This window comes from Choloepus didactylus, chromosome 2 (genome assembly GCF_015220235.1).
Source record: "Choloepus didactylus isolate mChoDid1 chromosome 2, mChoDid1.pri, whole genome shotgun sequence".
Classification (NCBI taxonomy): Eukaryota; Metazoa; Chordata; class Mammalia; order Pilosa; family Megalonychidae; genus Choloepus; species Choloepus didactylus.
Window position 1 is genome coordinate 57,315,964 of NC_051308.1, and position 23,013 is coordinate 57,338,976.

Sequence of the window (23,013 nt, forward strand, 5' to 3'; positions counted from 1 at the left end):
AAGCCTAAATCCAGGAAGAATTTTCTGTAGCTCTCAAAGACTTTTCATTTCATTTGCTGAAAATTTGGCAATTAGATCTTATTCAGTCACTCCTATGCTAAGGCTACTTATATTTTAATAATGATCTGATTACTAGGGTTACCATTGCAAAGGTATTACTGGAAAAAAATAATTTTAACAAACATGGCCTATTCCGCAGCATTTCTTCTATGCCTACTATTTCTAATTTCCAGGCTCAGTTGAAAGAATTACAAACCACACCTCCGCCATCTTTCTACACCCAGCCCTTCCCTTATAGCTGCCTTAGGTGGTAGGCCCTGGGGCAGGGATAGGCCAGACAAGGAAAAGATGAGGTCTGGTTTGTCAAACTTGAATTTAAAAGTTTTAGGTGAGGGTAGTGTGATTTGAGTTTCTATGCCCATCTTTTAATTATTTCCAATTATTAGATCTATTTCACTTAACACTGTGACCCGGACAATTGGGAAAGGTCTTTGCCTTTTCCAGAGGCAGCCCTCAAAGCATTCAGCTGTTTTAGGGAAATTCCAGGGGCAGTTTCTTTCTAATGTCCAGGTTTGTTTACAGTAATTACAAAACTAAGGCTCTGAACCCTGCTACTCAGAGGGATTTTCTTTTTGGATTTCAGGATTACTAATTTATATATATATATGCACTTACCATTTTAAAACAATTCAAATAAGGCTCTTTAAGAATTTTTTGTTAATTTTCTATTACCATCCAGAGGTATGAGAATATTCATTGAATAGGCAGACAAGACACAAACAGAAAGTTAGTCACGAGAAACAGAAACACAAATACTTTTGAGAGGGTCAAATAAAGGACTGAATATTCATTATCTAATCCCATTTCTGCTCTTTTGCAGAATTATAGAGTCATTCTCAGGCCATTTCTCCCCTAATCTTAAATCATATTGAGGTCAGATTGTCTTACAGAAATAAACCTTTTCCTCATAGGCTCATAACTAAAATCTTTCCAAGTTTTCAAAATGCAGCCCAAAAGACTACATTCAGGAATGCTATTGGAATTAGAATTTCCCATTGTAAAAGATTTTTTTGGAATCAATAAACAATTAGGAACACTTGACCAATGGAAATGTAGTAAGACACCAACTAACAAATTTAAAGACACTTGACAGTTACTATATATATTTAAGTAACACACCAATTAATAACTAGACCAAACACACCAATTAACAATTAAACACGCATTATTATATCTAAGTAACACATTGATTAACAAGTAAACAAGCAGTAAACACTTACTATACCTAGGTAACATACCAGTTAACAGTTAAACAGGCCTACTTAATTTCATTAAATACCGATCAATTGTTGGATGACTTATTTTTCAAGAGTACACTCAAAAGGCAAATTTGAGGCAGGGTCCTCCAACCCCGTATGGAATGGTACCCAGAAAACAGAAAGGCATATTGGTCAGAGCAAGGGGATCGTTCTGGAAGCGAGACCCAGGCCTTTAAGCGTAGTTCTAGGGGAATTAAACTGCCATATTAACTCCCTGAGCCACTTTTGCCCTGATGACCCACTCACCCAGTCAGATGTCCGGACTTGAAACTGGAAACGGTTTCTGTCTTTCAAACTTTTCAAGGCTCCAAGGGTCTGCAGTGCTGGCATGACAGAGAAAAACCTGATTGCCGAGTCTCTAGGTACTCCAGTGGCCGCAAAGGGCTCGGTTACTGTGCTTACCCATCTTACCGGGTTTCCGGATTCTCAGCATCATCCCTTCATGGTCGCCAAATTGTTACAGGACCAAGGTGGTGGATTCTTCTGCCCGATGGACTCAAATGACCAATTCCTGAGACACCGGTGTTTCAAAGAACAGAAAGAGTTTTATTGCTAGGCGTGAAGCAGGAGAACAGATGGCCTGTTGGTCCCAAATTTGTCTCCCTGAACTGCAGTAATTCTGATAGTTTTATGGTATCAAAAGATGGGCAGGTTTTAGGATAATGAGTACAGTGGCCCCAGATTATGTAATTAGAAGTGATCTAATTATTGAGCATGCGCAGGTTGATTGCATGCTTAGTCACAGAACATATGTAAGAAAACGGTGGCCTTAATATAATGATGGGTGTGATTTTAGTATTATAATTAGGTATAGGTCACTTGTAGGTTAAAGTCTAAGCTACTGTGCATGTCAGGCAGGCCCATTTTGGTGAGATCCAGCTTCGGTTATCAAGATAACTTTGGACTTGGGTGGGTTAGTTCTGGGCTGACCCAAAGCCCTTCATTAATAAACATTAGGGGCTGTCGTTAGTGATCAGAAGACTCTAAAGTCAAAAAACTAGATAAATGGGTACAAGTGAAGGTTAGTCACAAGGTTTTTCCAATCACAAGGGCACAAGATAAAGGCTACAGAATCATTACCAGAGATCAAGGCAGCTGGATTACAGTTCAGGTTTCAGGTATTTCCCTCTGTCTACTCTAAAATACCAGAAAGTAAAAAGGAATATCTATATAATGATTCGGTAATCATAATCAGTCCTTAAATCCTAACTTCTTGGTTACAAAAGTTTGTGATGCTTGGTGTTGGGTTTTAGAAAATGGGGCAAATAGTAGCATTTCCAGAGGTACTTGTCTAGAGACAAGACTTAACCTGGTGGTGTGTTTCCCAGAACCCCTACAGGGCCTGGGGAGGGGGCGTTGATCTTAGTGTTGAGGGGATGAAATTCAGAGCCCCTGACCCCCAGCAGAGTTTTACCAGAGAAACTTAGAAGAGTTTATTTGTTTCATACGATGGGTTTCTATAAATTCTTTCTCTGAAGAAATGGTCTGGGGCAAAAATAAAAAGAATATAAACAAATACATTAATTTGAGGTGGTGATGCTATGGGTGACACCGAGACCGTGGGTGGATTGGGGCATATCAGTGTGCCCTGCAGTGCACGGTCCTGTTGGTGACATGCAGCTAAGACAGAAAAACACAAAGCTGACCGTTCAGTGATGTTTATGGGGGGCAGGGAGCAAGAGAAGCCTCTCCTCCCTGAGGCTCAGGGCCTCCCTGACTTCAGTCCCTGCAACGCACCCGGTCCCTCCTTCCCATGTTCCAGGAATGGAAGCCCCTCTGCAGATCCCAGGACACACTGGACAGGCCCTTTTCGGGATCCCAGGTGAAGGAGACTGAAGCAACTGACACAGGCAATGATGTGGCAGGGACGGGGGCACACATGGCCGGACCGTGTGGACGTGGACATGCAGTCCTCTGAGGGACCTCACAGGGCCAGACAGAACCAGAAGTAATAACAGCCAGCATCCAGTGTCCTCACGGCAATGCTCTACTGATTTCCTTTTACAGATGAAGAAATTGGAGCTCAGGGAAGTTAAGGAACTTGCTCAAGTTGACACAGATAGTAAGTGGCAGAGACAGGATTCGAGCCCAGGCAACCCTCCTCTAGTAACCAGATATTCCTCCTCAGCCTTCCAGGTCACTTGATTTAGGCTCAAGGGCCAAGCACCAGATCCCCTAGAATCTGTAGTGTTTTGCCAGGGGCCCTGGAGTTCACGCATGCTCCAGACATTGTCTGCAGACAGAATAAGTAATATGTACCTGCTTAGGTCCCTTCATAAAAAGCATGGACATTTAAAACTATTACTAATGTCACAGTGGCCATTTATCATTGTTTTCTGTTCAATCAGTGGGTATGGAAAATATCACAATTGTGCAGAGATCATGAAATATACATTGTATTTCTAACCCTGTCATCTTACAGATGGGGAAACTGAGTTCCAGAGAGGACAGTCGAGGAGCAAGAAGGCTGGTCTGGAACCCAGCTTCCCTGGCTCTTGAGTCATTTCTCTTTCTCCAAAGCCCAGTTAGGTCTGAGGCTGCTCACGCTCCCCACCAACCTACACAAAGGGAGTCAAAGGCATGCTTGTCCGGCAGAAATTTAGAGAAACACTTCCTGTTTTCCTCCCGGTTTGGCAACCCAAGAGCCCAGTTTACTTTTCCAGAAAAGTGAGAATTGCTAAAGGTCATTTGTCAGGTTTGCCCAATCTGTGCCACTTGACATCCCCAAGTCCAGACCACACCCCAGCCCCTCCCCTCTTCCTCCCTCTGCATCCCTGCTTCCGACTTCCACACCCCTGGCTGGGGTCGAACAGGGTGGCCAGATAAAAGGACAGCAGGACTGTCAGGCTGGTCACTTCAGCCCCAGCATCTGTAGCTGAACCAGCACATAGTGCACTGTGGCCTGGGCAGGTGATCGCATCATCAGGAAGAGCGACTGGGCCTTGGGAGCAGTGGGCAGTAGGGACAGGGATGCTGATTGGCTCCTTGCTGCTGTCTATTGAGGAAGAAGAGGAAGCAAGAGGACTCAGGGGAACCTCCAAGGGTCGTTTGCTCCCTCCCCCTGCCTCCTGGCTTGCAGTCCCTTGATTACTTTTCCTGTGGGCTCTGGATGCTTTCATCCCTAGTACCTTTCTGTTGCAAGGGAAGGTTTTTCTCAGCAGGCTGAGAATGACCTCTCTGACCTCTGTTCTGGAATCCCAGAGTCAGTGAACCCTCCTGCATTGGGTATTTTTTTGTCTTTCCTCTGTTCTCAATTCCCTCCCTACTTTAGACCTTATCTAGGAGGCACCCACTGCCAAGGGGCTCTTCCCCGACCCACACTGGTTGTTCTGCAAAGGGTAGCATGGGGGTCATCCACACTGGATGTTCTCCCACATTTTCTTATAGGTTTCGTTAGGTTAACAGGAAGGTCCAAGGTCACCAGAAAGGTGAAATAAATCTCTTTTAAGGTGCCCTGATGAGCCCGAAGAGGCAGGGCTGGGGTGGGGGGCCTTCAGATTCTCTGCTGTCCTCCCTCCCATTTGCTCCACTTCAGGAGCCCTCCACCCAAGGGGGTCCAGCCTGAGCCCGGAAGCCCTCCCTCCAGGCTACGGCCCCTCCCTTCTGCCCTGTTCCATGACACCAAGTTTGTTCAGGGTCCTTTAACTTTACTCTCCCCCCAAAATACAAAGATCGCTGGTTTATAAAATGCTGAGGGACAAGATGACTGGCCTTTGCTTCTGGAATCAGACAGCTCAGGTTGTAAGTCTGGCTCTGCCACATCATCGTTGTGAGCCTTGGGCAAGCTGCTACTGAACCTCACTGAGATCTAGGTTCTCCCTATGTGAGATGAGGAAAATAATACCTCATTGTACTGTTGGGAGCACTAAGAGAAGGCATATGCAAAGCACCCAGCACACAGTAGGTGCTCAGAATGCTGGGCCATGCCCCATCCCCCACAGCCAAGCTGTCTTCTCCTCTCCTCTCAGCTACTCCCTGCCCAGTAGCCCTTAGAAATTTGTGCTACATTTTTTTTTTTTGCCATTGGGCCATTCCCTCCCCATTCCAGGACGCCAGCCCAAGGAGCCTCGAGCCCTAGGTCTCCAAGGATGTTAGTAGTAGAGTCAGTCTCTGTGGGGTGTGATGGGAAAATGGCAGGAGGTAGTTAAGAGTGGAGGGTGGAGGCAGAGAAAGGCAGGGGTGCTCACTGGGAGATCTAATCTCTCAGCCCAGCTCTTCCAAATTGGGTGTTCTCAGCCCTAGGACAGGTTTTCTTCCTGTTCCAGAAGGGAAGCTTTCTCTCTAAATGTGCCTCAAGTTAGGGGCTTTCTCAAAATCTTCCTGATTCCAAGTCGTCCTCCACCGACTCTCGCAGCCTCAGCCTGTGCGCCCTGCCAGCAGCCTGTGGGGCCCGCCCAGGCCAGGGAACGACCCCACCATCTGGCCTGGGTGAAGGGATGGGCATAGTGCCCTCCTGGGTCCCTACTGGGCAGAGGGAGTTTGATTTGAATGAAATCACCCTGAAACTACTCCCTCCCTGACCACCTCAGTCCCCTGCATTTCAATAAGCTTAATAGACCTGGGAAAGTGAAAATGACACCTTAACATTCTGCCCTCTCTCTGTGTTGCTTCAGGTTTGATAGCTCTGCTATGATCCAGTGGGGTAAGTGGTAACGTTCTTGAGGTTAGCCCTTAATTTCTTCCAGCCCCTTTCCTGGGCTCTGCCACATCCACACACATTCCCCTCCCAACCAACAAACCGAGTGTCTTCATCTCCCTAACAGCCCTGCCATTCCTTCTAACTAAAAGGTTCTTGCCTCCTTGTCCACTGGCTGAACCCCTTCACGTGGACAGGGCCACCTTACGTGTCAGCCTCTCTCTGGTCTTTCTGAGGTCCCCCCCACACCCCCCGCACTCTCATAGAACCTGAACACACTTTACAGGACATATCACAGGCTTATGAGGATGAACTTATGTGTCTCTCCCCACCAGACACTGAGCAACTGGAGACAAAACACCCAAGGTTTACTCAGCTTTATGTCCCAGTCCCTTTGCTCAGCAAGGAGAACACACTTGCCCCAGATCTGTGGTTGGGTGTGGAGAGGCAGAACTTGGGAGAGGCGGGACTCCCGGGTCCCCTTCCTGTCCCACCCCACACGCTGTGCGTCAGTGGCCCTGCGAATGTAGGCCCCTCACACCCCAGTCCTGCGGCTGCCTCCCCTTCCCACCATTTGGGTGCCCAGGGCTGCCTCCTGTGAGGCTTTGGGGCCTGGAGAGGCCCCCGACTGGGAACAGAGGCCCCCACAAAGCCTTCCCACACACGAGAGGGAGAGCCAGAGATAGACAGCCTTTTCCTAAATAAAATAAGCTCTTTGTTAGAACCTTAGCAGTGACATTTAATAAACTCTCCACAAGGGGTAACAAGTAAATGCAGACCCACAAAGAAGCATGAGCCTGGGCCTGTAACTGGAGCCTCCCCTCTGCTACCTCAGGCATCTGCATTTCAGTTGACACTCAGAGGTAGTCCAAGCCTTGTCTGACAGTGTAGGAACGTGCGGTGCTTATTTCCCCCTGGGCTGCATGTTTGGGTGCCCAGGGCTGCCTCCTGTGAGGCTTTGGGGCCTGGAGAGGAAGGTCTACTTTGGGGAAACTGCCTTCCAAACCCTGGCTGTAGGACTCAGACTCTGAGCCTAGTGACTTTCAAGGATGTCAAGGGGTCAGGGGACTTGGGTCCTGGCTCCCCGGCTCTGCCCCCTTAGTAGCTCAGGAGTGAAAGAGTGACACCCGGGGCAGAGGGTACGTCAGTCTCCAGCTGGCTTCTGACCCCCATTCTCTTCTTTGCCCCAACCGTTCAGGCTCTGCTGTGAAACTGGTCTGCTACATCACCAACTGGGCCCAGTACAGAGAGGGTGCGGCTCGCTTCTTGCCCAAGGATGTGGACCCCCACCTGTGCACCCACCTCATCTACACCCCTGTGGGCAGGAGCAATCCCCAGCTCAAGTCCACAGGGCTGAAAGCCGACGGTCTTCACAGGAACTTGAACGGCCTGAAGAAGTGAGCTGTAGTGGGGGGGTGGGAGGAGAATGTCTCCTCCCTCGTCTCAGAGCCAGGAAACTTTCCTACACTGCCATCCCTCCACAAACCTGCTGTGTGGCTTTGGACAAGCTCTTTGGGCTTTCCCATCCTTATATGGAAGAGGAGGGGGTTGATTAGGGGATCCCTAAGGGGCATTCTGGTATATGAAAATGGGATCAGGATTATGCAACTGTTTCCTCTGAGGGGAAAGCCCTTCCTGCTCCTAAAATCTATGCATCCTTCAGCTCCAGCCCTGTCACCACCTTCACAAAGCCTCTCTGACAGCCCATCCTGATGCTCTGTCCTCCACCTGGCTCTCACAGGAGCATGTCTTTTCTTTCCTAACCTAGAGCTTCCCCCCAGAGTGCACAGTACAGGTCTCGGCTCACAGAGACTTCCTTCTCTTCCCCCCATCTTCTTTCCTCTGCCCCTACCACCACCCTGCCCCATCAACCCTGCCAAGGCACCTGTCAGCCCCTTGCTTTCCCAGGCAGTGAGGGAAATACCAGGTAAATACCCACATGTCTTTCCCAGGAACCCCAAGTAGAAGCTCCTGCTGGCCATCGGAAGCTTGAACATAGGTACTCAGGGGTGAGTTGCCTGTGGGTACCCAGGAGACACAGTCAGCTGGGTGGGGTCCAGTGCACTAGTGAGACAGCCCTGGTCAGAGAATCAGGGGCCAGGCTGAGATGGGGGGGGGGGGGGGAGCTAGAGGGGAACCTGGGCTTTGGGGGCCGATTTCCCCTCTGGATTCTTGGGTGCCCCATCAGGAAGGCAGAGGAGCGGGCTTAGCTCCAGGCTGCTACAGATCCAGTCGTGCCAGAGGCATAAAACTGGGAACAAGAGCACAGTTCCCACCTCTTTCCAGGCCTTAGTCTCTTCCTCTATGAAATGGGTTGGGGCAGGAGTCCTAACTAATCCCAGATAATGTACAGGATCTGTATTGTCTGAGCTCTGAAATGGAATATCTTGTCCAAGAAAGATTTTTTGTTCCAATTCTGGGTGTAAAAAGCAGTCTGTGTAATTGAGCTTGAATGCTAAAAGTATTGGCATTTCTGGGATATTTTTGAAGATTTATGGAGATAATAGAACAGAATATTTGGAACTAGAATTTTCCTAGACAAGCTAGAATATATGGCTCCCAAAGCTATAAACTAGTCTTTCTAAAATTTTTGGCTTTATGAACACTTTTGAGAATCTGATGAAAGCTATGACTCATCTTTCCAAATAACCTTTCTCACAGAAGGTTTTTCATTGGAGTGCAGAGGTTCCTAGCCAAGGCCTGTAAACCGGTTAAGAATTGCTGCTATGCAAATTGAGATAGAGTGAGACTATAAAAAGCTTCAGATCTCAAGAATGCCAGGGTTATGGGGAAACTGAGGGAACAGGGGGTGGGAGGAAGTTCCTGGGGCAGCTTGGGGGATTTTGAAGAGATCCAGACTAGTGATCTCGGGGGCACAAAGCGCTCACAGGTGCGCGTTACGAGGTTGGTGGCCAGTTGACCAGGCAGAGAAGGACAGTGGGCCCCTGGGGTGCCCAGTTCTTCATAACTTGCTGCACTTCTCTCTTCCTCTTCATTGTAGAGGTGGAGTCCTCTTTTTAAAACCTCCATGCCAGGGTCACAGCTAGCTCTGATTCAGGGCAGGAGAATTCCCTGAGCGGGGACACGGTAGGAGGCTTGTGGGGCGAGTTTTGGGAAACAGGGCTTCTAGTGAGTTCTAGTGTCCCTGGTGATGTCAATATTTTGGGGCAAGAAGAGCTTCTAGATTGTTCTTTTTCCTGAGTCAGCCATGAAATGCACAGCAAATAACCCAGGAGTTTCTGAAGCGTACCCACACCCCCACACCCCCCACCCCGGACCTAGGCACTGGAGCACCCCTCACCTCACCTGCCTCTGGGCAGAGGGAGTTTAATTTGAATGAAATCGCCCTGAAACTACTCCTCCCCTCCCCACCACCTCAGTCTCCTGCATTTCAATAAGCTTAATGGACCTGTGAATGTGAAAATGACACATTAATGCCTTAACTTTCTGCCTTGTCTCTGTGTTGCTTCAGGTTTGATAGTTCTGCTGATGATCCAGTGGGGTAAGTGGTAACATTCTTGAGGTTAGCCCTTACTTCCTCCCAGCCCCTTCCTCACACGTCCCCCTCCCCGCCCAAGCCTGTGCTCCCCTTCATCACCTGGCAGGTTCACAAATACGGTGGCCACGGCCCAAACCGTCAGACTCTTGTCAACTTGGTCATCATGTTTCTGTGCAAATACAACTTTGGTGGCCTTGACCTTGACTGGGAATACCCAGAAAGCCGGGGGAGCCCTGACCCAGACAAGGAACACTTCACAGTCCTGGTGCAGGTACGGCTGGGCGGGGAGGGCCGTCCCCTCCTCAGGGTCAGCGGTGTCACGTGTTTCCATCTCACTGACCTGCCCAGGGGCAGTTTTCATTCTCCTGAGAGTGAGCATCTACGAGGGGCTCCCAGGGTCCTGGCCCCTGCCTCTGGGTTCTCTGAGCTGCCCCCACAGGACCTGGCGAATGCCTTCCTGTAGGATGCCCAAACCTCAGGCAAAGAGCGCCTCCTGCTGAGCGCAGCTGTCCCTGCAGGGCGATCCCCCATGGATGCCGGCTATGAGGTGGACCGAATTGTCCCATGAGTAGTTCTCAGGGGTGGGAGTGGCCAGGGGCAGATTGAGCTTCTCCAGGAGCAGGGCAGGCGTTCTCCTACGAGGTTATCATTTAGGGAAAGCCCTGGCCGTCTGCAGGCAAATCCAGGAAGGGCTCATGGTGTCTGTTACTCCTTTGGATCTTTGCCCTGTCCTTGGGAACTTACTCTTAAATGAAAATCCCCCTGGGAGGGGGAAAGAGTGACACACCAAGTGTCTCCATGGGAATGAGCTGTCTAGAACCTTGCTCCTCCAAGTCTTGTTTGTGGACCTGCAGCATCCACACCACCTGGAAGCTTGTTGGCCCGGCAGAGTTCCCAGCCTCACTCCAGCCCACTGAACCAGAGCCCGCATTTGAATGACAGCTCCAGCTAATTCGCAAGCACACTGAAGTTTGAGAAACACCAAGCTAGATTTCTCTCCCAGATAGCAAAGCAGCACTAGGTTTCCTGAGTGGGAGGGTGCCTGAGAGTTCTGAGAAGACAGTGGGGGTGGAACGTGGTAAGGGGTCAGTGGTGATGCAGACAGGATTCCCCTGTCCGTCAGTCCCGCCAGGGGGTCTTTGGAGCCTTGAGGCTCTAATGGAAAAGAAAAGCAAGAAAACCAAGCAGGGCATTGAGAAACTCATATGATTTTTGATCCTTTGTTTGCTTGCCAATTGTTTTGTTTTTTGTTCCATGCCACTGCTGGGGAGAAACCCCACTTCCATGTAACATCTTGGCTGATATTAGACACAGTGAACAGTTTAATGGCATCACACAAACAAGTGACTGATTGGGAGGCCCTCACTGAGCTTGAGTTTCTGGCCCAAATCTCTCCTGCTTCCTTCACACACACACCGACCCACCACTTCCTTCAGTGTTTAAGGTGGACTTTTCCTCCCTGGCACTGGATCATCCTCTGGAAGGTGCTTCCTGGGGGTGGGGGCTTTCTGAAGTTGATAACATCTCAGGGGATATCACTCAAGGCAGAACTACCCCCTGGAAAGGGCAGGCTGGGTTTCAGACTTGGGGTTGGGGGCTGGGGTTTATTGCCCCACTCCAAGACTTCCTCACTGAACAGGCTGGACATTTTTTTATAAGCCTGTTCTTTATTTTAAAAGTCAGAAGTGACCATATTCTTTTTCTTTCTTAAAACAAACAAAAAACAAGCAAGCAAACGAGGCCACAATTAAAATGCTTTTTCCTTTTTGGGAGGCCACCTCTCTGTGTATCATTGAGTGGGGGTGAGACATCTTTGATTTCCCTGACTCTTGCAAATAAATTGCACTTCTTTGGGCTGGCGAGTCGGGTCCCGTGGAGGCTTACCCCTCCACCCCCGTCTGGAAAGCTGTGTGGGTTCGGCGGGGAGATACATGCCTGCAGTGCCCTCAGCCTGGTGGGGAGACACACAGACAGGTGAGAGGGGCTGATGTCCCACCAGCATGCTGCTTCCCAGGCTGTGTGCCCTGGACCCGTCTGGAGGAAGGGAGGCCTTTTCCTTCTGACAAAGGGGCCGTCTGCTCCCCACACTGCAAGCCTGTGATTGCTTCTGGCCAGAGGAGAGGCTTTTCCAAACAGGTACAAAAGTTCTAGATAGGTTAGCAGGGGACCTTGGCCTCTGCCCTCTGAGAGCTCCAGTTTGAGCAAAGCCAGATTGTATAGACCAAAAAAAGGAAATAAATATAAACAAGAGTGAGAACTGCTCTTTACCTGAGCACTAAGGGGACGCAGTAACTGGAGGGCCTGGACTGACACAGGACAGCTTTGTGGAGGCCGTCAGTCTCTAATCCTGGCTTGAGGGAAGCATCCTCATTACTCATTTATTCAATGTGTTGATACTGGGCACCTCCTCAAGTCACAGGCCTGGGAGTGTCAAGGCAAGTTATTAGTGATGGGGGAAGTTCTTGATCAGAGGTGGGAGAGGAAGCCACGAACTCATTTGCTCTTTGTATTTGAGTTCGTAAGTGCCAGGCATTGCTCTAGGCACTGGAGATACAGCCGTAAGTCAAGCAGACCCAGCTCCCTGCTTTTGTACTCAGAGTGAAGCTTTCAGCAGCAAGAACATACCAACGACAATCACAGCTACCCTTCATTGCATTGGGTTAGGCCCTGTGCATACATCCTATCCTTCGATTCTCATACCTCTCTTACAGGGAGATCATTTTATTTTTTCCATTTACTAGGCAGGCAACCTGAGGCTCACCAAAGTTACATAAGTGGTCAGGAAGCCCTTAGTGGGCCGGGACCCTTGTCTGCTTCCTCGATTGCTGGATCCCGAGCTTCCAGGACAGTGACTGGCACCCCGTAGGCCGTCAGTAAATACTTATTTGGTGAATGACTCTAAAGCCCATGCACTTGGCTATCATGTCATGCAGCTCCTCTCACTGGGGCAGAGGGTCTAAGGCAGGCTCTGAAGAAGATGGGACAGAGTTGGAACACTAATAAAGATCCTTAAAGCTCCAGCTGAGGGAGTCCCTGCCCTCCTAGCTCTATCTCTGGAGGCCTTAGTCTTAGGTGGCCAGAACCAGGCTGCAGCAAAGAAAATGACCCCTGTCCCTCTTCTGTACCCTGATCCCCCACCAGGACTTTGCCGTGCAACTCTGACTGCAGAAGGGGGTCCCCACCAGCAAACTGATCTTCGGCATGCCCACCTACGGACGGACCTTCACCCTGGCCTCCTTGTTAGACTTGGGAGTGGGGGCTCCAGCCACTGGGCCTGGGAGCCCCAGCCCCTTCACCAAGGAGAGAGGGCTGCTGGCTTGCTATTAGATGTAAAAACCCACAGCAGCCCTGAGTCCTGTGGGGGGGCTGGGGTTGCCTGGGTGGAGAGAGGCCTCCTTCTCCCACAGTCTGTGAGTGTGGATGCCAGGGATGGAGAATTCTGACCAGATAAATTCCATCCTATCCCTGTCGTCTTGGCTTTATCCTCAAGCCCAGACGCCTCAAACTGAATCTAGGATTCTGGGTCACTCAGTCTAGAGTCTGCTAGGTTCTCCAGGCTCCCTCTGACAGGAATTGCCCAGTCCTTCATCTCTCCTGGTGGGGACGAGGATGTGCCTACTGGGGCCTCCTCCCTCCTGATCCCCAGCACTGGCCTCTGCTCTTGCAGGTCGGCTCCTGGAAGGGGGCCTCCAAATGCAGGATCGAGGACCAGAAGTTGCCCTGTGCCTGCCAGGGCCACCAGTGGGTGGGTTTCGATGATGTCAAGAGCTTTCAAGCCAAGGTAAGGCCCAGCCCTGCGGGCAAGAGGGTGGCACTGGGTGGCCCAAGGACTGTCAATAACATCAAACCTTTGCAAGGATGAGTCTCCTTTCAAATAACCCAATATTTCACAGATTTCCGTGTGATAGCCTTTGTACCTTGACATCTAATGACTAAGACATAATGACAAAAATTGACTCTATGTTCAATAACACTCTTGAAAAGATTTATATTTTATTAAATACAAAAAATTCTGCAGAAATATAAGGAGGGGAGTTACAGCAAAGCACATCATTTTAGTCAGTCCATTGGCAATATTTGGTGTGTGTTCAAATTATAGACCTTTTGATGTACTTTTGAACCCCCTGCTTCCTGCCCAATATTGGTGGCTCAAAGCTTTAGCACATCTATTTGTTTCCATGCCTCTCTCCCTCATGAGATCATTAGCTCCCAAAGAGGGATGCTGTATTTGTTTACCTGTATATATATGTCACATCAATTATCATGTGGGGCAGACAGTGGTAGATTCTTCTAGAAGTGAAGACAAAATGCTCTGGGAGAAAAAAATGCTCTGGGGGAATTGAGCAGGGAGCCTGTTCCTGGCCTGGGAAGGAGGCGGAAGGGTCATGGTGGGCGAGTGTTTGAGATGAGTCTTAAAGCAGAGAAGATGGGTAGGGTGTCCTGGGGAGGAAACCGCACCAGCAAAAACTTGGCAGAGAGGGAAGTGGAAGCTGGGTTCTGAGAACAAGATGTAGGCCCGTGTAGCTGGAACCTGAGGAGGGACAGGTGAAGAAGGAGGAGTGACTGGAGAGGGAGATTGGACCAGCGTGAGTTCCAGACCAGCCCTGCCCTCCAGCCTCCATCCCCACACCAGAGGCGAGCCCTGTGCTGGGTCCCAGTGGGAGCACCATGGACCCGGTGGGGTCGGAGGGCAGAGAAGCCTTCAGGAGGCCTCAGGAGTCTGGTCCAGGAGAGAAAGCCCTCAGGGAGAACACAGACAGGAGGATAAGAAAGCAAAACTTGATTCTGATCTTTTGGGAAGTGTCAACTGAGAAACAACAAATTAAGCTGCAAGGCAACACAGGCATTTATTTGGGGTCTTAGAATTGCAATTTGGGGAGCACAGATTCAGGGCCCCATCTTGGCATTTCCAGGTGAGGTTTCTTTTTTTTTGTTTTAATGCAATTTTATTGAGATATATTCACATACCAGATAATCATCCAAAGTGTATAATCAATGGTTCACAGTATCATATATAGTTGTACATTCATCACCACAGTCAATTTTTGAACATTTCATTACTCCAAAAAAAAAAAAGAACCATAAGAATAAAAATAAAAATAAAAAGAACACCCAAAACATCCCATACCCCTTATCCTTCCCTATTGTTTATTTATTTTTTGTCTTTATTTTCTTATTCATCTGTCCATACACTGGATAAAGAGTGTGGCAGTCGCAAGGTTTTCACAATTACACAGTCACACCGTAAAAGCAATATATATAGTTATACAATCATCTTCAAGAATCAAGGCTACTGGATTACAGTCTGATAGTTTCAGGTATTTCTTTCTACCTATTCTAATACACTGAAAACTAAAAAGGGATATCTATATGACCTCTTGACTCCATTTGTGATCTCTCAGCCACCGAAAATTATTTTGTTTCATTTCTCTTCCCCTTTTGGTTCAAGAAGTCTTTCTCAATCCCATGATGCCAGGGCCAGGCTCATCCCCGGGAGTCATGTCCCACTTTGCTGGGGAGATTTATACTCTGGGAGTCATGTCCCATGTAGCGGGAGGGCAGCGAGTTTACCTGCAGAGTTGGCTTAGAGAGAGAGGCCACATCTGAACAATGAAAGAGGTTTCTGGGGGTGATTCTTAGGCACAGTTATAAGTAGGCTTAGCCTCTCCTTTGCAGGAATAAATTTCATACGGGCAAACCCCAGATTGAGGGCTTGGCCTATCATATTAGTTAATCCCCATCGCTTGTGAGAATATCAGTAATTCCCCAGTGGGGAAGTTTAATATTTCCACATTTTCCCCCAGTCCCTCAAGGGGGCTTTTTTGTTCTCTGCCCAAATTACTCTGTGATGTGTCAGAGCATCACACTAACCTGTACAAACCAACCAGATCTCACTCCCTATTCAAGGGTCCATGTAATTATGGTGTTCAAATAAACTGACCATACACGTTAAATTATATAGTGTGCTACAGAAAATATAAATTTTGCACCAAATAAACCTTTCTTCCTTTGGTCTCACACAGAAGTTGAGGCTGTAAAACACAGTCAATATCATCCTTTACCTGGTAGTTTGATTTGCCTTAGTTCTAAGCAGATCAGCATCATTCATATCTCTAATTGAAGTCTGATCTCTTTTTTCACATTTTTAAACAGTTGCTGTATGGGGTGATGCCAACTTTCATAGCTGCAGAACTATAGCTCTGAGTCTCAGGAGGAACACAGATGCCTGAAGTTCCAGGGAATGACCCGGTTATACATAAAGAGCTCAGAATCTCAGAATCTAAAAATAACCACAACAACTCAAAAATAGATGTGACTGCTATAAGAGCTTACAATCTAGGAACCTTTACAATAAGCTTCCCTAATAACCTGTGCTCTTAGATCTTACACATTGTACTTAGTCCATAATAGTGAGGTGTTATAATATTTCTGGCTTATTTTCATTTCTGGCTTATTTCACTCAATATACTATCCTCAAGATTCATTCACCTAGTTCCATGCCTCACAACAGGCAAGGTTTTTGTGGTTGGTGGATATTTGGGGTACTCTAATTGTCCTTCAGCTGAGATAGTTAACTGAGTTCTTGATCTTGTGGAACATGACTGTTTGAGGTTTTGCAAACTTGGCAGTTTGTGATAACTGGCTGAGACCTGCTAAGAGTAAGCTCCAGGACTCCCAACTCCATTTTAAATCTCTTAACCATGGTAACTGTTTTGGGTTATTTCATTTAACAGAAGCTTAGATGTCCCCTGTGGTAATTGAACTCATCACGACCAGCAGATAGCACTCCCCAAACACTGCCCAGAAGAGGCCAAGGTGTTAAGGCTTCCAACCTGGGGAGATCCACACAGCCATCCACTCCCCACCTCTCCACACCACCACCCCCAACACCCATCCCAGGCCACACCTGTGCCAGGACAAGGGAATTCCAGAATGACTGAGGCCTGCAGATCATGGACCAGTCATGGACCTGGGGGTGCCGGAGAAAAAAAGCCCCTTTCCAGAGGAAGGAACAGGACCCTGGGGCCAGCCTGGCGAGCTTACCCCTCTCTTCCTCCCCCTCTTACCCTCACACATAGATCAGCTATCTGAAGCAGAAGAGGCTAGGTGGGGCCATGGTCTGGGCACTGGGCTTGGATGACTTCACCAGCTCCTTCTGCAACCAGGGACCCTACCCCCTCACCCAGATGCTGAGGCAGGAGCTGAGTGAGTGAGGGGGCCAGGGCCAGGGACAGAAGTTGAGGTGGGGGACAGGCAGATTGAAGCCTCTCAGCTCAACCACCGGTCCCTGGTCCCTCTGGAGAACTGACTTTGCCCCAATTCTGTGATTTCCCAAATTTCATCCAACCCCAGGTATTGAGGAAACTGTTGAAATGTTTCTCTTTTCCCTCTCTTCTTTTTCTTCTTCTTCCTTCTTCCTGGTTATAGCAATGCCTGCCCAGAGTGTTGTAACCAGGGCTTCCCTCCAGAGCTCCCGCAGCCTGGGAGCAGCAGCTTGCTCCTCACTCGTCAAGGAGAAAGCCTGAACGCTGCCTACAGCAAGGGTCTCCTCATCTCCCCCACTAGTACAGGCCCAGTGGTATATGGCTGCTGATTGGCTGTTGTCTGTCTGCTGCACGTGTAGCCCAGGTATTCTTTGTTCAGCTGTTGCTGCGGCTGTTGTCTGGCTGTTTTCTACCTGGGGCACTTGATTGTGCTCAGCCTGTGGGTGTGGGTTTTAGGCTGCTGCCTGTACTCGGCCTGTGGGTTCAAATCCTCTCTTGGGGACCCTTGGTTGAATCCCCACTGTCTTCTCAGGTATCCCTTATGAGTCTTCAGACCCCACAGAGACTGAAGTTCCTACAACAGCCAGCCCTCTAAACCCAAGAGTGGCCCCTGCCCCAGAGATGATGCCTTCTGCCGGGGCAAAGCTGATGGCCTCTACCCCAACCCTCAGGAATAGTCCAGTTACTACAGCTGTGCCGGAGTGCAGGTCGGGGCGGCTGTTCCTGCAAAGCTGCCCATCAGGCCTGGTGTTCAGCTCCTCCTGCAAGTGCTGCATCTGGAATTGGGCCCTTAGGCTCCTTCTGCCCAGGTCCCAAGCTACCTCCCCAGCTTTCCCTGGGATCTGCCATGTGGCTCCTCTGTGGTCAGGCTTTCTGCTCTCAGCCCTGGGTTATCTTTTCTGGGTCTCCTGTACTGCCTCTTTCACTTGCAAAACAAACCCTTCGGTTTGCACCTGCCTCCTCCCTGGATGTGGTGATGTACCCTAAGCACATTGTTGGCTCCCTAGGGAGGTGGGGAAACAAGAGGGGAGGGTGGCAGAAGGCCTGCCCAGGTTAGATCCAGGTTGGAGGGTGGTCCCTGTGCCAGGTCTTGCCTCAGCGAGCCCACAGTCCAGCAGGCAGCTTCCAGGGCCAGGCGGACGCTTCCGGGGCACAGCCCTGCATCACACAGGTTCTTCCTTGGCTCAGAAGCCTTTGAAGAGAGAGCTTTTCCTGCTGACCTCGGCTCAGGTGTTATTCCCAAGTTGCACACCAGGTGGCAGCAGAGATGAGCTTTTCCCTGACTGAAGGGCCCGGCTTGCCTTCAGCTCAGCTGTGAAATGAGAATACAGAGCCCTGGTACTGAGCACTTTGAGCTAAGTCCTGTCCTAGGCCCTTCACATGCCTTATCTCACGTGCTGCTCACACTAGCTAGATGAAGCAGGAACAATCATTCTCATTTTACAGGTATTTAAACCGTGTCCAGAACCAAGGCCTAAGTGGGCCAAGATGGGCCAATCTTATGTCAGCAACCACTGGGAGCAGAAAAGCATGCATACACAGTACTCTGGATAAATAAAAAGTCATCTAAATATTCCTTGCCGCAGAGGGCTCTCTCTTGGCCATTCTATTGGAAGGAAATTTGCATACAACCTGGCGGTCCAGCCTGTGGTTACCCCACCCCAGGCCTGGGGCTCGGGCAGGCCTCCTGGAACCGGGGCAGGTGGGAAGGGCAGGAGGCAGCCTGGCCCCTCTGTGGGTACAACCAGCCCCAGGTCCCTGTAGCAATGCCTTGCCCACTTGTACACCCTGCCTTTCCTCAGGACTTTTTTAATCTGCCTTTCTTCAGTCCAGCGCACAGGTCTACTTTTGCTTGGGCCTCTGAGGCCTCGGACCAGAAGGTTCCATGCAACATCCACATCCCGACGAGCCCTTGCTGCTCAGAAGGGAGTGCACGGTGGTGGTTTCCTTACCAGGCTGGTCCTGAGCCCCAGTCAGGTGCAGGGTTAACTTCTGGGCCTACCGTGTGCCAGCTGCCTGACTTTAGGCAAGGACAGGGCACCCCGGGCTCCTCGTCTGTGTCTGTCACATGGGGATAATCCCCCCTCTCAGGGGAGGCCATGAGGAAGGAGCCCTCCTGGTGATGTCCAGTAGACAGAGTCCCCCGTGAATGTCAACTCTTGCATCTCTGCTGGTTTTATCCTCAGGAAAGTATTACTCACGGCTCACCTTGACCTCTCTGGTCTTAACATCCCTTCCTCTCTGCAAACTCCAATCCCTGCTTCAGCTCATGCTAGCACCCCTCACCTGGACCAGTCTCCTGGTGCCATCCTGCCCTCTTCCAGTCCAGCCTCCACCAGCAACCAGGTCCCATCCCTGTCCCTCCTGTTGCCTAAGATCTGCTAATGGCTTCCTTCAGCTCAAAGAATGAGGTCCCTGCTCACCAGCTCAGCTCCTTGTCACCCAGCCCAGCCTCCCCTCCTGGCCTCATTCCATCATCCCCACCCCATGCGGTCACCAGCACCCCAGCTGTCAGCATCCACCTCAGCCCTGCTGGCTTCTCTTCTGGGCCCCCCAGGTGTCTGCCATCACCCTGCTGGCTCAGGCCCACCTCATTTTCTGAGTGTGTTCTGCCTGAAGTGAGAGTGGTACCAGAACTCTGAAACCCACCTGGACTCAGACAGAGGGTCTCATGACTTCGCCTTCGCCTCTCAACCCCACTGGGCTCCCAAGTCTCCCTGCAGCACTAAGTCACCAAAAACTACCAAGGGCTACGGGATGCCAGGCCTGGTACCTGGCTGGGCAGGGCAGGGACGAGAGAGCCAGGTTTTGCTTTCCTAGGGCTTACATTCTACTGGGGAGACAGACAATGAACAGATGTGCAAAAAAGATAATTCCAGACAACAGTGAGTTCTGGGAAGGGAGCAATCTGTGTCTAGAGAGAGAAAGGATGGGGCTGGGAAGGCAGTTTACCCAGTATGATCAGAGAAGTTCCCTCAGGGAGGTCACATTTGAGCTGAGATTAAAAAAAATGTAAGAGCTGCCCAAACAGTTCTGCAACCCAGCGGCCTCAAGGGTGAGCCAGGCACAGTTCTTTCCTGGCCTCCTTTGTTGGCCGAGCTTCTAGGACGGGGCTCCTGCCTTGGTCTCCTTTTCTACATGCCCCCCACTACCCAACCCCATTATCCTGCTGTGGCCCCAGCCCCTTCTCTAGCCTGGGTACTTTGTCCAGGACCCCAATCTGGAAGTTGTGATCCTAGCCTCAGGGTCCTCCAGGAGAACAACGCCCACTCCCCTGCCCCTTAGGTCAGCTGTTGCTTCAGTTCCCACCTGATTACGGACCTTTTAGTAATAGCCACTGAGGCCAGGGCTCCTTGGACACTGTTGTTAGCTTTAGAGTCAGCCTTTACCCCATGGTGAGCCCCCAGCCTCTGGCATGCTCTGCCGCCCTGTGTCCTGCCCGGTCCATCTCAATGCCCTCCCTTCCCACCTGCTCCAGGCTGGGCCAGGAAACTGCAGCAGGTGTACCCATATCCCGTGTAGTGACACATGCCCCATGTGCTCCTCGGGGGTTCCCACAGGCCACGCCCTCGGTGAGCACCTCTCCATCCTGTCTTTCACATCCGCCTGTGCTCTTCCTCCTTTTTCTACCCGGGCTCCTTCTAGTCACCCTTAAAGAGTTAGCTCATGGCTCACCTCCTGCAGGAAACATCCCCCGGGCTCCCCAACAGTCAGTGGCTGCTTCCCTGCCACCCTCCAGCACTGGGTCACCTATATAGATGTGTGTCTGGATAGTAAACATCTCCCCTAGGTGCTGAGCTCCTGAAGTCCACAATGCATGTATGAGGCTCAACAGAGATCCACAACTATCGAACCATATAATTTAAGATTTTTCTTTCTTTTATCCTTCCCCAGATGGATTCTGCAGCCAGGTTAGAGGGTTTCCAGACTGGAGTACCATTTCATGACATAGAGCACTATTCTCCCAAACCCTTCTGTTGAATGTCATTTGCCCTTTTAATGCTAGAGTCCACCCTAAGCCCTGTACCTCACAGGGGTGAGGCAATTAACATTTGTGGAGAGGCCAGGGACCGTGCTGGGCACATATGAGGCATGCAATAAATATTTACTGAACGAACAGTAAATGAACAGATCTGTGCTGCTGCATTTAATACTCACCATATCCCAGCAAAGTAGGTATCATTATCTCAGTTCACGCTGAGGGTTACACGGTCGGTGCTTGGCCAGGCTGGGACGTGCACGCAGCCTAGGTGAGATCCACAGCCCACGCTTTGCTCGCCGGCACACTGTGGCGTTTCCTCCCCTGTTAAAGGTCATGTTCATTTTGTTTGTCTCCTCGACCCTGTTGTTGGTGGGTAGACCTCAGGGACGTACTCTGCACCCGGCCACACACTGATGACCATGTGACTGTAACCCTGGCATCAGTCCTGTGGGACCCTGGGGGACCACAGGTGTGGAAACCAGGGCTCCGGGGTTAGGTAACTCGTCCAAGCCAAGTTCGCCGTGCAGTTGGGGCCTGACCCAGGTCCACCAGTGCTCTTGATCCCTGCTTCCTTCTGCACCCCTTCTTTACGCCACAGCTCCTGCCCTCCGTAATGTCCAATTTTATAGTTCAACTGGGCATGAAAGGTTGATAACACTTTAAACAGTGAACATGTCCCAAGCCTTTCCATGTGCCAGGAGCTCTGAGGGTCCAAGTGGTGTGCACAAATGAATGAGGCCACCCCTGCCCTCACAGGGTCAGCAGTTGGGGGGCAGGGGGGGCTCTAGTTTCCAGGAGCAGTGTCTACCGGGTCTGGGGAGGGGGTATCAGTGCAGCAGGGAGGAACGCTTTATCACTGACATCCTTCAAGGCTGAAGGCTCCGTCATCATGGAGATAATAGAAAGCAGACCAAGCCTGGCTTTATTACTGTTTTTAAAATTACCTACATACAAGCACTCTTATTGCCTCCACCAGAGGTGGACCCCTCGCTCCCAGCACTCAGTTTCTGATACACCAATGTCATAAGACAATTCCTCTTAGGAGATCTGAATCCTCTCCCATAAGCAAATAATGTTTTTAGACTTTCTCCCTTCACCCACCAGAATGCGCCCCCCCCGCCTTGTATTATAAATTGCATGGTGCGGGCCTTTGAAGTCAGGTACAAATGCTGCTTGCAGCAATATAGTGTGGAAGGAATCGTGCGTTACCTACTCTGTGGCGGCTTAACCCATGAACACACAGCCACCCTCACACCTGCTGGAACCCCAGATAAATAAGTCCACCTCCCCCTGCCACTGTCAGATGTCAGGCCCAGCTGTCCTCGTGGGCCTGCAGGCCACACACCCCCACCCCCAAGGTCAGCAGCTACCACCCTCTATTTCTAGTTTCACTGAGAGCTGAAACTATTGTTTTTATTTTGTTTCAATTATGAAATCTATCATATGCACAAAAGAGTGTTTAAAACGTATAGGTTTGGGAACTCCCGTGAGTCCGTCACCCAGGTAAGGAAACAGAACATTGCCAACATCTTCGAAGCTCCTGGTATGTCCTTCCCTCATCACATACCCCTCTAGCTAGATTTTGGCCACTCAGTCCCTCTCTCATTTTTCTTACAGTTCTACCACCTATGTGTGCATTCCTAACCAAGATATAATTTAGTTTAGGCTGTTTTTGAATGTTATATAAATAGGTTCATACTGTGTGTGTTCTGTGACCCACTTCTTATGCTTCACATAGCTACACAGCTGTCACTCATTTTCACTGCTGTCTAGTATTCCACCATATGTCTATACTGCCATTTATACATTCTATTGTCAATGGGCATTGGAGTTGTGTCCACTTTTTAACTAATGTGGATGATATTGCCAGGCACACTCTTGAGCATGTCTCCTAGTATGTGCATGTAGAATGTACCCAGGAATGGAACTGCTGGGATGTGGGGTACCTGCATGTTCAACTTTACTACGTGCAGGCAAAGTGTTTCCCCAAAGTGGCTGTACAAATTTTCCCTCCCATTAGTAGAGTGCCCATTGCATCCCCTCCTGGCCATTACAAGATCACATGCTTTATAGCAACCTGAGAGGTGTAAAATGGTATCTTGTTAGGGCTTAAACTTGCATTTCCCTAATTATTCATACATTTCAGCATCATTTCATATTTCTACAAGTCTTTTGTGAATGGTCCATTTGAATCTCTTGCCCACTTTTCTATGGAGTCTGTCTCTTTTTTATTGAAATGTAGGAGTTCTTTATATGTCTTAGCTCCTATCCTTTGATGGTTACAGGTTTGGCTATATTGTCTCCAGTTTGTG

At 49.7% G+C, this 23,013-nt stretch overlaps 1 pseudogene; it reads left to right on the plus strand.

Moving 5' to 3' along the window:
- The first annotated feature begins 2,860 nt into the window (after positions 1-2,860).
- On the plus strand, positions 2,861-19,104 carry LOC119511665 (annotated as a pseudogene).
- Positions 19,105-23,013: the final 3,909 nt, after the last annotated feature.